Source organism: Macaca mulatta, chromosome 5 (assembly GCF_049350105.2).
Source record: "Macaca mulatta isolate MMU2019108-1 chromosome 5, T2T-MMU8v2.0, whole genome shotgun sequence".
Lineage (NCBI taxonomy): Eukaryota > Metazoa > Chordata > Mammalia > Primates > Cercopithecidae > Macaca > Macaca mulatta.
The window spans coordinates 122,645,816-122,663,191 of NC_133410.1; the positions used below are offsets into that span (position 1 = coordinate 122,645,816).

Consider the following 17,376-nt stretch of genomic DNA (forward strand, 5'->3'; position numbering starts at 1 on the left):
AAAATACCAATTATACTTGACATTTTTCAAAGAAAACAGTTAAAGTTAAAAATAATTCCAAAGTAGGAGTGTCTGTGTGATCATCTCTCTCCCTCTCATTTGTTTAATGTACTGTACTTTCTACTTAGAGCAACTCTGGGCTTGTGTAACTTTGGGTTTCATTAAGGAAATCAAAGCATCAGAGAAGTTTCAGTGTCTTCTCATGTTTAATTATTTGCTGTGCAAAACCCATTTTTGTAAAAGAACTTTAGTGACTCATATGCCGTTTTACAGAAATATATTTAAAGGTAGGGTGGGGGAAACTTCCAGACTGAGAGAAGATTATGCACAACTCATAAATCACTTGTATTAGTCATAAAGAGGTGAAAGTGAGACATATAAGCACTCTGAAACAGGCTTGAATTGAATTTGAAATTAGTTTGCTCGTGGAGTCACTTGATTTATATCAGCATGAAGAGTCTGGGCGTGGGCAAGTAGTCAGGCAAATGAATAAATCAGATAAAGACAAGTTAAACGTAGGTCTAGTGAGAACCAAAATCACTATGAGGTTTTCCTGAATAACAGAATAAAAATGAACTGCTTGCTTTCATCATGCTCTAAAAGAAAATGTTTCAAAGTCTATGTCTTTGGTTGCCACCTCTGCTTAAAAACTATATGCTCCTTCCTTCAGTTAAGGTATCATTTCTCCTTCTAATCGAATTGAAGCTAGAATTACAATCATAGAATGAATCACCAAAGTAAGAAAATCTTTTAGGTATCTGTGTGGCGGGGATGGGGGTGGTGATGTCCTGCACAGAAATTAAAATACTCCTATTGGGTTACACTCAGGCTTTCTGGAAAAAACAAAAGTTCTCCCTGGCTTTAAATTAGCTCCACAGTATGAAGTAAGCAGTGCATATGAATAGACTTTGGATGGAGCTTTCATCTATGGTAAACAGAGACATTTGACAGTGGTACATGTAATAATTCAAGAGATGTCTTCAGTCACTGGAGACCTTCAGTTGTTTAGTTCATGAAATGTTTCTGTGAGGCAATGTGACAAATTGGTAAGTGTGTTATCTTATAGTAAGACCTGGAGTGGAATCAGTCCAGCTCTATCTAGCCCCCTTCCATGACTTTGTAAAGGTTTACCCACTGGATAACAATTTCCTCATCAGTAAAATAGGAGACACTGCTACTAGCCTTGGATGTATCTCACTGCTCCAGGCAGGGAAGGGCAGGCAGCCCTGGCCTCTCTGTCACTCTTTAGTGTAGAAGAGCCCCTGTCACCCAAGTGTCCTTGATGTCCATTCATTGTGGACCCATTTGTGACCCTCTGCCTCTTTATGTAGGAGTCAGCCTCGGGGTAGGTGTTAAAGGCATTAGCTTACCCCTCTAGGTTAGAAAATACAGTTAATCTTTTCCTATTAGGGAATCACAGGGATGTTGTCAGTTAAGCCCTTCGATTCACTTCCCATTCAGAGGAAGGATTCTTCAGGATCTCTTTTTGTTTCCTCAATGGGCCCTGTATTAGTCAGGGTTCTCTAGAATGACAGAACTAATAGGAGATATATATATATATGGGGAGTTTATTAAAGAGTATTAAATCACACGATATCAAGGTCCCACTATAGGCCATCTGCAAGCTGAGGAGCAAGGAAGCCTGTCCAAGTCCCAAAGCTGAAGAACTTAGAGTCCAATGTTAGAGGGCAGGAAGCATCCAGTGTGAGAGAAAGATGTAGGCTGGGAGGCTAAGCCAGTCTAGTCTTTTCACATTTTTCTGTCTGCTTTATATACTGGCCATGCTGACGGCTCGATTAGATGGTACACATCCAGATTGAGGGTGTGTCTGACTTTCCCAGCCCACTGACTCTAATGTTAATCTCCTTTGGCAACACCTTCGCAGACACACCCAGGAATAATACTTTGCATCCTTCAAGCCAATCAAGTTGACGCTCAGTATTAACCATCACAGGCCCTTATAACTGAGTTCTGGTTTCCATTCCTTTTTCTTCCCCCACACTCTCAATTTTGAGGTGTTTTTTTTCCCCCTTGTCTGTCAAAACTGACTACAGAATTGGAGAGAGTCACTCAAACTTCCCTACTGAATGGCTGTGCCCCCACTACCAGCAAGCCCTCCACAGCTGCTGCAGAGCATTGCGGGCAGGGCCTAGGCTTCACTGGAGGTGGCTGTGGACACCTTGGCTGTCTTTATGATGTGCAGAAACAACTGAATCATGATATCCACAAAAAATACACATTGTGCCCATTTTTCCTGGCTGTTGATCAGAACTCAGACCTCGTCTAGGCTATGCTACAGAACTTACATGGCACTGCTACAGCAGCAACTTCTGGATGAAAGGTGCCTTGTGTGAATTTTTCAAGTAACTCACAGATAGGTGATACCTTGGAGCCTTAGAGAACCACCATGGTATACCCTTTCTCCTCAAAGAGTCAGGGGGACAATTTCGAGTCTATTGTTCTAACAATCCAATTTGTGTTCAGATTAATGTAGTAGTTTCCTAGGGCTACCATAATAAAATAGCACAAACTGGATGATTTAATCAACAGAAAGTCATTTTCTCACAGTCCTGGAAGCTAAAAGTCTAAGACTGAAGTACAGGCAAGATTTTTTTTTTTTTTTTCCTGAGGTCGCTCTCTTTGGCTTGTAGACCACCACCTTCTCGCTGTCCTTATATGGACTTTCCTGTCTGTGTGTGCCCACATCTCGTATGTCTCTGTGTATGTCCACTTTTCTGCATTTTATAAGGATGCCAATCACACTGAATTACAGCCAACCTTAATGGCCTCATTTAACTTAATCACCTGTTTGAAGACTCCTATCTCCAGATGCCGTCACATTCTGAAGTAGTGGGTGTTATGGGCTTTGACATGAATTTGGAGGACAGGACACAATTCATCCCATAACAATTGGGTTTAATCCAAAAAAAAAAAAAAAAAAAAAAAAAAGGCAAGCCCTCTAGGTATTTTAAGAAGGAAGGGATCTAATGCAGGGGATTAGAAACTCACACCCGTGTTGGGAGTGCCACAACAATGAAGGCAGGTGTAAACCCAAAAGGATCTGAGTCAGGTCGCAATCAATTTGGAAGTTTATTTTGCCAAAATTGAGGACATGCCTGGGAGATAGGTCTGTGCCTTCTTTGAAAATAATTTTGAGGGCTTCAGTATTGAAAGGGGAAAAGCAGGCTGGAGGGGGAAAAGGAAGGGTATGATCACACTACTAAATTCACATGCTGCAAGGGAAAAGGCGAAGGTAGGAGAATACTCAATTATGTATTCGTTTGGCACTCAGTAAATTGGTGCTTTACACAGAGTAGCTACCCGTGGGGATTTTTAACCTTTTATTGTAGCTATCCGCTTAGAAACAAAAGGAAAGTCAGTGTCTTGCTTGACTCCACTTTCAGCTTAATTTTTTTCCTTGTGGCATAGTGAATTGGGGGGTCGAAGCTTTATTTCCCTTTCACACAGAGGAGCTACTACTGCTTTGAAGAAATCCACCAGTGCAGAAATCAGGAATCCAAGCTGCCACTGAAGGGCTCACGTAGCAGCAAACCATATGTTTCTTAGGAGATTGCCCAGATGTGGCTGCAAAAACACTCCATGTGTCTTCTGCCAGAGTCCATGCACCTCTCCCCAGCTGCTCCCAAAGGTATAATTATTTGTCTTCTCTTTCCTTCTCAAATCTTGGGCAAACAACTTTCATTGGCAAAGTCAAATACATAACCCCACTGGAAAGGGATTCCAAAAAATGTATACCTGAGATTCTTCCCCCAACATGCAGGGAAGAATGTAGAATAGGTCCAAAACTATGCTCAGCTGCTAACAATCAACCACAGTGGCTGAGCACAGAATAACAGACTTCATCCATCCACTAATGCATGCAATTCAAGACCTATTAGATTTTAAACATTGTGCTAAGTGCTCAGGGTAGACTGGGCCAAAATCTTCCCAGTGGATCACTTTGGCTGAGTTTTCACTATTGCCAGTTACTATTCAATGCACTTCTTTCATCCCCATCACAATCCTATCAAACAGATCTAGGTAAGGAAACTGAGGGGAAAAGAAATTGAACAACATGCAACAAATCATGCAGATAGAAAATGACAAAGCTGGGATAAGAACTCAAGCAAATGGCACCAACAATAAACAACACTCTATCTCTGAAAAACACAGACCCTTCCCTTTGAATTCATAATATTGCAGCAGAGACATATTGAACTGATCATTTAACAATTAATTAAACATTAATTTTCTTCTGGAAAAATTTCTTCTTCTTCTGGAAAAATACCTTTTATACAAGGAAACAGACCTTATTCAGTAACTTTGTCTTGACTATTCTGAAAAATCTCTTTCTCGCTTCTCAACTCCATTTTCTCTTCCTTATCTGCTTCACATTTGGCAGATGAACTTGACTCTGTCTTATAAGAAAGTAGATGTCAATGGGCACGAATTACTACAATACTAGGATTCTCTGGAAAAACAGGACCAATAGTGTGTGTGTGCTTGTGTGCATGCATGCATGCATGTGTGTGTGTTTATGTGCACATATATATAAAGAAATTTATTGTAAGGAATTGTTCCACGTGATGATGGAGGTTGAGAAGTCCCGAGATCTGCAGTCAGCAAGCTGGAGAGCCAGGAGAGCTGATAGAGATTCAGTCTGAAGGCAGGCTTGAGACCCAAGAAGAGCCAGTGCTTCTGTTTGAGTCCAAAGGCAAGAAAAACTAATATCCCAGCCACAGGGCAGTCAAGCAGAAGTTTCCTCTTAGTTTCTTTTATTTTCTTTTTGTTTATTGTTCTCTATAGGTCTTCAATTGATTGGATGAGGCCCACCTGTATTAGGGAGGGCAGTCTGCTTTACTCAGTTCACTCATTCAAATGTTAATCTCATTCTACAAACACACTCACAGACATACTCAGAATAGGGTTTAACCAAATATCTGGGCACCCCATGACCCAGTCAAGTTAACACGTAAATTAGCCATCACAAACACCTTTCCTCTTACTACCTCCAAAATCATCTGTATTTACATGAACCCCACGACTCATTGTTCTCACAAAGAATGCTCTCTTGTCTCCTGGATTTATGGCCTGTGTACTTGCTATGGTCTAAATATTATGTTCAAAATTTGTATGTTAAAATCACCCTTGCAGGCCGGGCACAGTGGCTCATGCCTGTAATCCCAGCACTTTAGGAGGCCAAGGCGGGCGGATCACGAGGTCAGGAGATGGAGACCATCGTAGCTAACACGGTGAAACCCCGTCTCTACTATAACTACAAAAAAATTAGCCAGGCATGGTGGCATGCCCCTGTAGTCCCAGCTACTCGGGAGGCTGAGGCAGAATGTCATGAACCCAAGAGGCGGAGCTTGCAGTGAGCTAAGATCGCGCCACTGCACTCCAGCCTGGGCGACAGAGTGAGACTCTGTCTCAAAAAAAAAAAAATCACCCTTGCAATGTGATAGTATTAAGAAGTGAGGCCTTTGGGAGGTGATTCATATGTTGAAATCCTCAACCCCCAACGTGGTGGTATTAAGAGGTGGGGCCTTTGGAAGTGTTTCATCTTCATGATTTGGATTAGCATCCTTATAAGAGAGACCCCAGAGAGCTAGCTAGTTACTTCTGCCATGCGAGGGCACAGTGAGAAGGTGCCATCCATGAACCAGAAAGTGGGCCCTCACCAGACACCAAATCTGCTGGCATCTTGACCTTGGATTTCACAGTGTCCATAACTGTGAGAAATAAATGTCTACGTTTATAAGCTGTCCAGTTTATGGTATTTTTTACAGCATCCCAAATGGACAAAGACATTCCTGCTGTCCCCTCCCCGTCTCCTGTGGCCTTGCTCTGTCGTTGTGTGCTCACTGATGATGTTCTCCACTGGCTTTCTCTGCCAGCATACGAGCACAGCTTACGAGAAAAACAGATTTATCCCTGAATCCTGTCTTTACACCTAACTAATGCTCTCTTTCTCTCTTTTCCTTTTCCTTTTTCTTTCTTTCTACATATGCTTTCCTAGTTTTTCGTTACTCAATCCTCCTGCACTGTGGCTTCAAAAAAAAAACTGAACAGTAAACATATTAGAAACTATGAGATATGGCTAAACAGAGGTCAGAAGAAAACTAAAAGCCTCAAACTAGGTTCTAATTCTTGTGCTGAGAGTGGCCAGACAGGAAAATAATAGGTGAATTGTCTGAACATAGAAAATGAAGAGAGGGGCTGGCCTATGGCAAGCTTAAGAGAACATGCCACGTATTATATATAATGACGTAAATAGAAATCTTCAATTTATGAAGGTTTTAATGTAGAAAATAAAAATTTGAAAATGCAAAATACATCTAAGAGTTAACTTTTGAAATAATAATATTGATAATGGCTAGTAACATCATCAAGAGGTAAAAGAGAAAGTAGAAATATGCAATGATAAAAAAGAGAATGGAGGCTGAGTGCTGTGGCTCATGCCTGTAATCCCAGCACTTTGGGAGGCCAAAGTGGGAGGACTGCTTGAGCCCAGAAGTTCTAGAACAGCCTGGGCAATGTGGTGAAATTCCATCTCTACAAAATAATTTAAAAATTAATGAAGTGTGGGGATGCGTACCTGTGGTCCCAGCTACTTGGAAGGCTGAGGCAGGAGGATTGCTTGAGTCCAGGAAATTGAGGCTGCAGTTAGCTATGATCATACCACTGCACTCCATCCAGCCTGGGTGACAGAGCGAGACTCTGTCTCAAAACAAATGAATAAACAAACAAAAACAAACAAACAAACAAAAAGGAGAGATAATTAGAGAGGAAAGAATAGATAATAGTAAGAAAATGTTACCTTATATTTTTTCTAAGTAAATATAAAAACTTCAATGAGAGGTGATTTTTAAATGATAATTACTAAAACCTACCACAGAAGAGATAATAAAGGTAAAGCCCAATAACCATAAAATAATTTGAGTGAGCAAATATTTAACCCCACAAGAAAGAATGAGATCTAGGTACTGTCACAGATGGATTCTCTTAAACTTTCAACACACGGATAATTTTAATACTGAAACTACCAGAGAGCCCCAGGAGAAAAATTCCTAGTTTATATTGTTTTAACACAGCAAGTATATCATTGGTACCCAAACTGGGCAAATTACATCAAAAGAACTTCGAAATAACACAACAACAAAAATTCTTAGACCAATTTCACTAAGGAATCTCTTTACAAAAATTACAAATAAAATATAATATAATTGAGAATGCATTTTAAAAGCAAACTATAAACAAACGGTTTCATTCCAAGCAAAAATAGTTCATTAGCAATAGCTATTAATGAAATTCCTCACATTGGAAGATTAAAGGAGAGAAAACCACATACCAATGTTTCCACAGATGGCCAAGAAGCATTTGGTGAAATTTAGCATCCATTTCATGTCCTTTTAAGAAAGTAGGAAGGGATGTATTCTTCCTGAAGGCAATCAAATTATGTATGTGTATGTGTATGTATGAATTGCATTTTCCTTTACAATGATCAAATAACGTTATGTTAAGAGAACTTAAGTTACAACCATTTTAGCGTAGCTTTTGCAATAATTTGCAACAACAGAAAAAACCTTTTCTCTGATTTCTCACCAAACACAACCACATCTCTCCCCTTGCCTGCCTTGTGCTGGCCCTCAGCATCACCAATTAAACTGTTCATTTTTATTGTGTGTGTGTGTGTGTGTGTGTGTGTGTGTGTTTTTTGTAATAGAGATGGGGTTTTACCATGTCACCCAGTCTGGTCTCAGATTCCTGGACTCAAGTGATCCACCTGCCTCAGCCTCTGAAAGTGGTAAGATGACAGGTGTGAGCCATTCCTGGCCTACCATTCCTTTTAAAGTTGGGATGTAAATTGTTGGCTCATCTGTTTACAAGGTGATATCAATTAGGGAGTATTTATGAATTCTCTCTTGTAAAAAGGTCAAAATCAATATATTAAGAAAAACGAAAAGCAAATTGAAGATTCTATTGTTTGTCACATAATACAATTAGAAAGAATTTACTTTTAGGATGTAGTTCACAATTGATTTTGATTTTAACTAGAATTTGTGCTTCATCAGGAATACCTTCTACTTCATGCCTTTTTGCCTTGTAACTTTTTTTTTAATTGAATTACGGGAACTAAGGAGGGGACATATGCTCCTCACACCAAAATTCATCTTGCTTAATGACGAACATGGGGAGCATTTCTGTTTTAAAACTGAGAATAAGACAATAAAGTTCACTATGTCCTTAGTGGCATAACATTAAAGGCAAAGTATTAAAGGCATAACTTTAATAAGGAAGTATTAATCAATTCAATACAATTGACAAAAAACAAGAAATAAAGTATAAAAATGAAAAAAAAAGAAGAGGTAAACCTTGTCAATATGCAAACGATGTTTGTGAATCAGGAAAGCCAAAAGGAATCAACTGAAAGACAAATTACTGTCAAACATTTGGTCACTATTTTCAACACATCATAGAACATGTCTAACCTTCCTTAACACACACACACATGCTCCTCCAAATTAAAAATAAAAATGAAGAGACTTTTATATATCATTTACAATAGAGAATAAATGCCTGGTTGTACATTTAGAAAGAGCCTATTTAAAAATGTTTAAAGTTTTTACTTCCATAAATGGATGGACTTGCACTAACATATATATAGGCATATAACAATTTAAATACATCAATTCCTTCTTAATTTCTTAATTTAATAAGATCACCATAAAATTGCTTATAGGTTTTTAATTTGAGTTGATAGGAAGAAAAAAACAAGCGTGTGAATTAATCAAGAAGATTCTATGGGTAAGAAAAAAAGGAATGTTGTCACCTGACTCAGTAGCCCTACCGGATATTAAAATATACTTTAAGCCACTATTTGTAAAACAGTTTAGTACTAGAGTAGCAAGAGACAGTGAGAGCAATGAAATAGGATGGGGAATCCAGAGAGAAAAATAAATGATCCAAAGTCAATGGAAATTTGGCATGTAATAAATACAGCTTTTCAAATGAAGCCTAGACACTATAGTGTTAGGTCAAATGGCTAATAATTCGGGGCAGGAAACAAAGCTGAATGCCTATGCATTACCTTCACCAAAATCCCTTATAGATAGCTCAATTATTTACATGTAAATTTTTTTTAAAAAAAGAACCCTAAAAGTAGTAAAAGAAAGTTTAGGCAAACGGTTTATTACCTTTGGTTAGGAAGATCTTTGTAGGCAAGAAAAAAATCATGGGTGGAAAAAAATAATACATTCGACTATATAAGTGTTTTAACTTTCATGCAGAAAGAATATTATAAGCTAAATTAAAAGATAAATAGAAAAGCATAAATTTACTGTCCAAAAAAGTCTCATATGCCAACAACTTAACAGAAAAAAAAGCAGAAAATATGAACGAGCTGTTCACATAGGCAAACAAAAACATTCAAATGACTTGTTTACCTGGGAAAATATTCCAGTCTCATCGATAATTAAAGAAATCATAAATCAAAACAATAAGATGCAACTTTTTAACCTATCAATTTGGAAATAATTACAACTTTTATAAGACCAAGTTCTCGCCCAAGAGTGGGAAAACAGGGCACTTGTAGGCCCGAGGGAATGAAAAATAATGCACAAAGACAACATCTTTTAGAATTAAATATTTAGAAACTCCTTTGATTCAACAATGCTACTATAAGGAATTTATTGATCATCTCCATGTAAAAGGAAGATATCGTACCTTTTAAAAAATCATAGTAAAAACATTCAAATTTCATATCTATAACAGGATGCATAATGGAACATGTATAGCTGTTATCTTCAAGATATGTCTTGGCCCAAGTGCCGTGACTCATGCCTGTAATTGCAGCACTTTGGGAGGCCGAGAAGGGCAGATCACTTGAGCTCAGGAGTTCGAGACCAGCCTTGCCAATGTGGTGGAACCCCGTCTCTACTAAAAATATAAAAATTAGCTGGGCGTGATGGTGCACGCCTGTAATCCTAGCTACTTGGGAGGCTGAGGCCTGAGAATTGCTTGAACCTGGGAGGCAGAGGTTGCAGTGAACTGAGATCGTACCACTGCACTACAGCCTGGGCAACAGAGCATCTAAAAAAAAAAATGATATGTCTTATATGAGTAAGGTCAGTCCAGAGGAGGTGGCAGAGCACGTTCTCACATTTGTGTAAAATGTAATTTATATATGTTTGTGTAAACACGTGGATTTATTCATAGTTGTTCTCCAGGTCTCTATAAAAAGGGAGACTCATCAAGTACCATGTAGTTTCTTTCTTGCCCCTTCCTCCCTCCCTCTCTCCCTTCCTCCCTTTCTCCCCTTTCCTTTCTTCCTCTTTCCCTCCTTCCTTCATTTCTTCTTTCTTTTTCTTTCTTCTCCATCTTCTCTTTAATCACATGCTATTTAAAGGAGGGGTAGATGATCTAGTTATTATAAATAATCAAATAAAAGCAGAAATCGATACTGGCAGTGAAATGTTGTTAATATATAACCAACACTTTGGTTTTAAACAATTGGAGAGGTGAGTTAAACATAGGAAAGTTGTGAATACTCACAAAGAGCAATACCTTACATGATTTGTATGAAAAAATGCAGCTACTTGTACATATAAATAAAAACATCTAGTAGTTTTGACTTTCACTGCATTATAGAGACAATATATACAGACTTTGTAACACGCCTGGTGAGCCTTCTGCAAATAAATGGCTCTTGTGGTATTGTGTCATTTCTTACTGTACAGAAGATAGTTTCCCAAATCTGCCACTAGAGGGCAGCAGACAATCAGTCATTTGCCTTAGGAATGGGGGCCACGCTATACTGGAACTTTCCGAGCCTCGGAGCTTTACAACTGGAAACACTGCTGAACTTTTCTAGATCACAGTTTCACCTGTAAATTGTGGAGGGAGTTGTGGACTGGCTGAATCTAAAACCTTTGCCAGCTTTAACAGGCGGCGATTTTAACACATAGTTGTATTCTCATAGTGACCTTTAAGTTAAACTGTATTAAAGTTCAACCGTTAAACAAACAAAAACTAAGTTCAAATGTGTTTAGATGTTCTTCCTTCTTTCAAACATCGCTAACAGTTCTTGAGAGACTCTTACGAGCCATATATTGCTCTAAGCGCTTTGCTGGCATTTTCATTTACACAACACTCCTGTAGAGGTAAGTGCGGTTCTGGTGTCCACTTTGCAGATGAGGTTGGTGATGTACACAGAGGTAGAGTAACTTGTCCAAGGGCTCACGGTAAGAAAGATAGGTCCAGAATGGTAGGATCACATTTGTAACTGCTCCATTACACTAGGAACTATTAGTGCAATGAAAGGCAGTAAAATGTCTAAGAAAATGGTAATAACTGCATCTGGCTGGCAATTCGTAGTTTTGCCCTTATAGAAAATGACTTTCTTGGGAGCTTTTGGGGGTACATAATCACATAATTGCATCTTACTTATACCTTGTGACTTAAGTATTATTTTCTTACTGTAAAAGCAAATAATAATTTACAACCACTGTTGATCTCTGGGCTAATCTCCATCACCCCCCTTCCCCATCCCCCACCTCCCAAACCCCACCCGCGGGGGGTGTGGCCTCAAGCAGCCTCCCCTCCACAGCTGCCGCGGCTCCACTGCAGTTCTCACACCTGCTCCCTGAAATGTTTCTTCCCCGTCCCGTGGGAAGCCCTTCCAAGAAACACCTGGAGTGTGGTCTCCCCACAGGTTTTTTTGTCTCTGCAAGGTCGTCTAAGGTGCTCTTTCTTTTTTTTTTTTTTTTTTTTTTTTGAGACGGAGTCTTGCTCTGTAGCCCGGGCTGGAGTGCAGTGGCCGGATCTCAGCTCACTGCAAGCTCCGCCTCCCGGGTTTACGCCATTCTCCTGCCTCAGCCTCCGGAGTAGCTGGGACTACAGGCGCCCGCCACCTCGCCCGGCTAGTTTTTTTTTTTTTTTTTTTTTTTTTTTTGTATTTTTAGTAGAGACGGGGTTTCACCGTGTTAGCCAGGATGGTCTCGATCTCCTGACCTCGTGATCCGCCCGTCTCGGCCTCCCAAAGTGCTGGGATTACAGGCTTGAGCCACCGCGCCCGGCCGCAAGGTGCTCTTTCTTGCTTCTCTCTACCTCAGCAACAATCTCACTGTAGTATATTCACTTTGTTGTTTTCCCAATCAGAATTCAGCTCTTTTAGATCAGATCCTTTCTCTGTTTTCATCTTTGTACCGTAAGGCATAGTGTAGTACTTGGAATATAGTAAATAATAATTATTTACTGAAACGTTACATGAAAGCGTGAATGCAGACTTTCCAAACCTTTGCTTTGAAGACTTTTAACCAATCTGCCTTTTACATAAATTATTTCTTTTTCTCGCCAATGACCTTAATGGTTTTGGATAACTTCAAATAATTCTCTGACTTGGTTTAACTCTTTGCATTGACAATTCTTTTATCTCTTAAGTCATTTTTTCCCAGATACTGTTGGATGTACATCTTTATGTACAGCCAGGTAATTCTGAGAGCGAGAATTAGATCTTAATAGAAGAGGGGTGGGATTGCCAAAACCAATACTGTGTGGTTGAGTCCTTTTATGTACTGGAGGCATTAACAGCTGATGGGAAAGTAGAGGAGTAGCTATTTATTTATTTATTTATTTTGAGATGGGGTCTCACTCTGTTGCCCAGGCTGAAGTGCAGTGGCATAGTCACTGCAGCCTCAACATCCTGGGCTTAAGTGATCCTCCTACCTCACTCAGCCTCCTGAGTAGCTGAAACTACAGGCATCCACCACCATTCTTGGCTAACTTTTTTTTTTTTTTTGTAGAGATGGGGTTTTGGTTGGCCTCTAACTCCTGGGCTCAAGCAAACTGTGAACCACCATCCCCGGCCTACTTATCAATTTTTGAATAAATAATTAAAGTGAGAGTCATGTAACTTTTACGTAGAAACACCTTGTATATACCAGGGAGTCACTGAATTGAAAACACTCTTGCTGATGCCAAAACTTTGCTTCTTTTCACAGGTGCTTGGGATTCAGGCTAATATTATGCCTGAAGGTTAATCACTGACCCCTCTAAAGTCAGCTCTGCTGGTTTTTGTCTGGTTTCAAACCAGTCTTTGGATCTGCCTCCAACCTTTGGTGCTTTTTTCGTAAAATGTCTTACTAAAATGGGTGCCCTTCTATTCACCAAGATACATGGCATCAATACTCAAAATACTTTAACCCCCAAATTTTCTACATTTAGAAATGTCTCCTTGACCTATGTTTTTAATAGCATCTTATCCCACCTCCTCTTAATCCTTTTATCTCTTTAAAACATCAATTTCTTCCTCTTTGCCTAAAAAATATGCTTAAACTTTTTCTAGCCTAAACTGAAATAACCTTCAGTAGAATTCGGTATTTCCCTGAAGTACATTCCATTTCTGTCTCCATTCATGCCAGAATTTTCAACTAACATTCCTGGATAGTGGGGAGAGCCTGGAGAAATGAGAAACTGCGTGAGCAAAACCAGGGAGGAGGGAGCACGTAAGGCACGTTCGGGGAAGCTTTGCTGCTGGAGGAAGTTAGTTTTGGCGAATGATCTAGTTTTGGGTAAATCTGAAAAGATTTTTTTAAAACTTAAACTATGGAGATTCTTGAATGCCAGACTGTGGAGTTTGGATGTTATGTGTTTGACCATGTACAACCACGCAGAAATGTGCTCAGCAAAGCCCTGGGTGGAGTGGATTTAAGGGGTTCAGATGGGAGACACAGAAACTGCAGTGTGGTCTAAGAAGAAGGCCCTGACCAACCCTGAAAAGAAAGTTAAAAGCCTGATGATGTTATTAAGACGAAACTTCTTGAAAATAAGATTATTGGAAAACAGAATGCTATTTACCAAGGACAGGGGTTATTACTATAAGCGGTAACTGGTATTCAGAAATGTGTTTATACATGGGCTTTACACACAGTTGAAATTTTTAAATGAGTGTTACTATAGGTGAAGTGAATGTTACTTTGCAAAGGAGAAACACATGTAAGAACATATATGCATAATCAATGTTTTCAAAAAATGAAGTGGGTCGGGCACAGTGGTTCATGCCTCTAATCCCAGCACTGTGGGAGGCCGAGGTGGCCAGATCACGAGATCAGGAGATCGAGACCATCCTGGTCAACATGGTGAAACCTCGTCTCTACTAAAAATACAAAAATTAGCTGGGTGGGGTGGCATGGCCTGTAGTCCCAACTACTGGGGAGGCTGAGACAGGAGAATTGCTTGAACCCAGGAGGCAGAAGTTGCAGTGAGCCGAGATTGTGCCACTGTACTCCACCCTGGCAACAGAGTGAGATTCTGTCTTAAAAAAAAAAAATGAAGTGAGGGGGATTCGGAGATACAGTGTCACCTTCACTGCCATGTGAGAGTGCGTGTGTTTGTGTGTGTGTGTGTGTGTGTGTGTGTGTGTAGGAGAGATAGAGAGAGAGATTTGACCAGGACCCCTCACCTGTCCTCTTCTCCTCCTCCCTCTGGCTCTCTGGAGCCCTTTGGCTGGCTGCTGGCTCACCAACACTCCGTGTTTGGGGCAGCCTCTCCTCGCCGTGTCTTCATATCGAATCCTTCGCAGGCCAGCTCAGGACCAGTCACCCTGAGCTGCTTTGTCCACTTGACTCTTGTGCGTTCTTAACCTGTAAGTATCTGGAAGCTCAGGCCATACCAAAGTAGACCTCTCTCTTTTCTTTGCTCTGCCACCACAGGCCACTTGGAACTCCTCTGGCCTGAGTCAGGCTATCTCAATTTCCCAAATCCCAGGGGACACATGCCTATCTTTGCATGTGGCCTCCTCAAAGCTCTACAGGCTTAGCTGGGGGCATGAAGGAGAAATTCACAGGACATCAGCAATCTCTGCAAAGTACTCCATACCACCTGGTCCGGCTCTACCCCTACCTTCCTCTTTTTACTAGGTTCTTCCAATGTGATTGATGAGTTAGGGTTGTCAAACTGGTTTCACAAACTCTTAGCCTGTCCTGCAAGGGGGAATGGTTGAGCACCTAGAATTCTTAACCTTCAGGGCTCCACAAAAGCTTCAGACTCTGAGTCAACAGGAAAAGTATCATTTAGCATCTGATACACACCTCCACCACCACATACACATAACACACACACACACACACATACACACACCTACACATATATACACACACCCTACACATATGTACATACACATACCTACACATATATACACATACACCTACACATATGTACACATATACACACACCTACACATATATACACATACACACATCTACACATACACACATCTACACATACACACATCTATACATACACATATACACACATACATGCACACATCTATACCTACACATATACACACACCTACACATGCACACACCCCCATACATACACACACACACAAATACACATATACATGCACATACACCTATGCATACACACACCTACACATATATATACATACACACATACACCCCTACCCATACACATGTATACACACAGACATACTCCACACATACATGTACACATATACATAAATACGCATATACATACACACTTGCATATACACAGACACACACATATACATACACACACTGATGTAAACACATACAATGCACGTATAAATACACACATACACCTACACACACACAAACACAATAGAAAGGCTAGATGAACCGTAGTCATCTTTGAGCACAACAATTAGTTCTTAGGCTTTTTCTTTGTGTATTTCTGTATTTTCCAAGTTTTCTCCCTTGAAAATATATTACTTGTACAAGTAACAAAATAGTAAATATTTCAAAATATAAGAAAATATAAGTAAAATAAATTTATATAATACATCTGATCAGGTTTGGCTCTGTGTCCCCACCCAAATCTAATCTTGGATTGTACTCCCACAATTCCCACGTGTTGTGGGAGGGACCCAGTGGGAGATAATTGAATCATGGGGGCAGTTTTCCCCATACTGTTATCATGGTAGTGAATAAGTCTCAAGAGATCTGATGGTTTTATCAGGGGTTTCTGGGTTTACATCTCTCTCATTTTCTCTTGCTGCCACCATGTAAGAAGTGCCTTTCACCTCCCACCATGATTCTGAGGGCTCCCCAGCCATGTGGAGCTGTAAGTCCAATTAAACCTCTTTTTCTTCCCAGTCTCAGGTATGTCTTTATCGGCAGCGTGAAAACAGACTAATACAGTAAATTGGTACCAGTAAAGCGGGGCATTGCTGAAAAGACACCCAAAAATGTGGAAGTGACTTTGGAACTGGGTATCAGGCAGAGGTTGGAACAGTTGGAGGTTGGAGGGCTAAAAAGAAGACAGGAAAATGTGGAAAAATTTGGGACCTCCTAGAGACTTGTTGAATGGCTTTGACAAAAATGCTGATAGTGATATCAACAATAAGGTCCAGGCTGAGGTGGTCTCAGATGGAGATGAGGAACTTGATGGGAACTGGAGCAAAGGTGACTCTTGTTATGTTTTCACAAGAGATTGGTGGCATTTTGCCCCTGCCCTAGAGATTTGTGGAATTTTGAACTTGAGAGAGATGATTTAGGGTATGTGGCAGAAGAAATTTCTAAGCAGCAAAGCATTCCATTTTAAAGGAGAAATAGAACATAAAAGTTCAGAAAATTTGCAGCCTGATGATGCCTTAGAAAAGAAAAACCAATTTTTTGAGAAGAAATTGAAGCTGGCTGCAGAAATGTGCATAAGTAACAAGAAGCTGAATGTGAATCCCCAAGATGATGGAGAAAATGTCTCCAGGGCATGTCATAGGTCTTCAGAGCAGCTCCTCCTATCACAGACCGGGAAGCCTAGGAGGAAAAAATGCTTTTGTGGGCCAGGTTCAGGGTTGCCATGCTGTATGCAGCCTAGGGACTTGGTGCCTTGTGTCCCAGTTGCTCTAGCCATTGTTAACAGGGGCCAAGGTACAGCTCAGTCAATGGTTTTAGAGGGTGCAAGCCCCAAACCTTGGTAGCTTCCACGTGGCGTTGAGCCTGCGGGCACACAGAAGTCAAGAATTGAGGTTTGGGAACCTCCACCTAGATTTCAGAAGATGTATGGAAACGCCTTGACATCCAGGCAAAAGTTCAGGAGATGTGCCCTCATGGAGAACCTCTGCTAGGGCAGTGTGGAAGGGAAATGTGGAGTCAGAGCCCCCACATGGACTCCCTACTGGTGCACTGCCTAGTGGAGCTGTGAGAAGAGGACCACCTTCCTCCAGACCCCAGAATGGTAGATCCACTGACAGCTTGCACCCTGCGCCTGGAAAAGCCACAGACGCTCAGGGCCAGCCCATGAAAGCAGCCGGGAGGGGGCTATACACTGCAAAGCTACAGGGGTGGAGCTGCCCAAGACTATGAAAACGTACCTCTTGCATCAGCATGACCT

The 17,376-nt window shown here is 40.6% G+C and overlaps 1 long non-coding RNA gene across 1 annotated transcript in view; it reads right to left on the reverse strand.

Annotated features, from left to right (window-relative positions):
* Positions 1–3,076: 3,076 nt before the first annotated feature.
* The window catches only part of LOC144340827 (uncharacterized), a 54,218-nt gene continuing 39,918 nt past the window's right edge, over positions 3,077–17,376 (reverse strand). Inside the window, exons 4-5 of the long non-coding RNA XR_013417274.1 lie at positions 6,599–6,718; positions 3,077–4,024 (exon numbers count right to left, since the gene is read on the reverse strand). This is a non-coding gene — a long non-coding RNA (uncharacterized LOC144340827). The remainder of the gene's footprint in view (positions 4,025–6,598; positions 6,719–17,376) is intronic.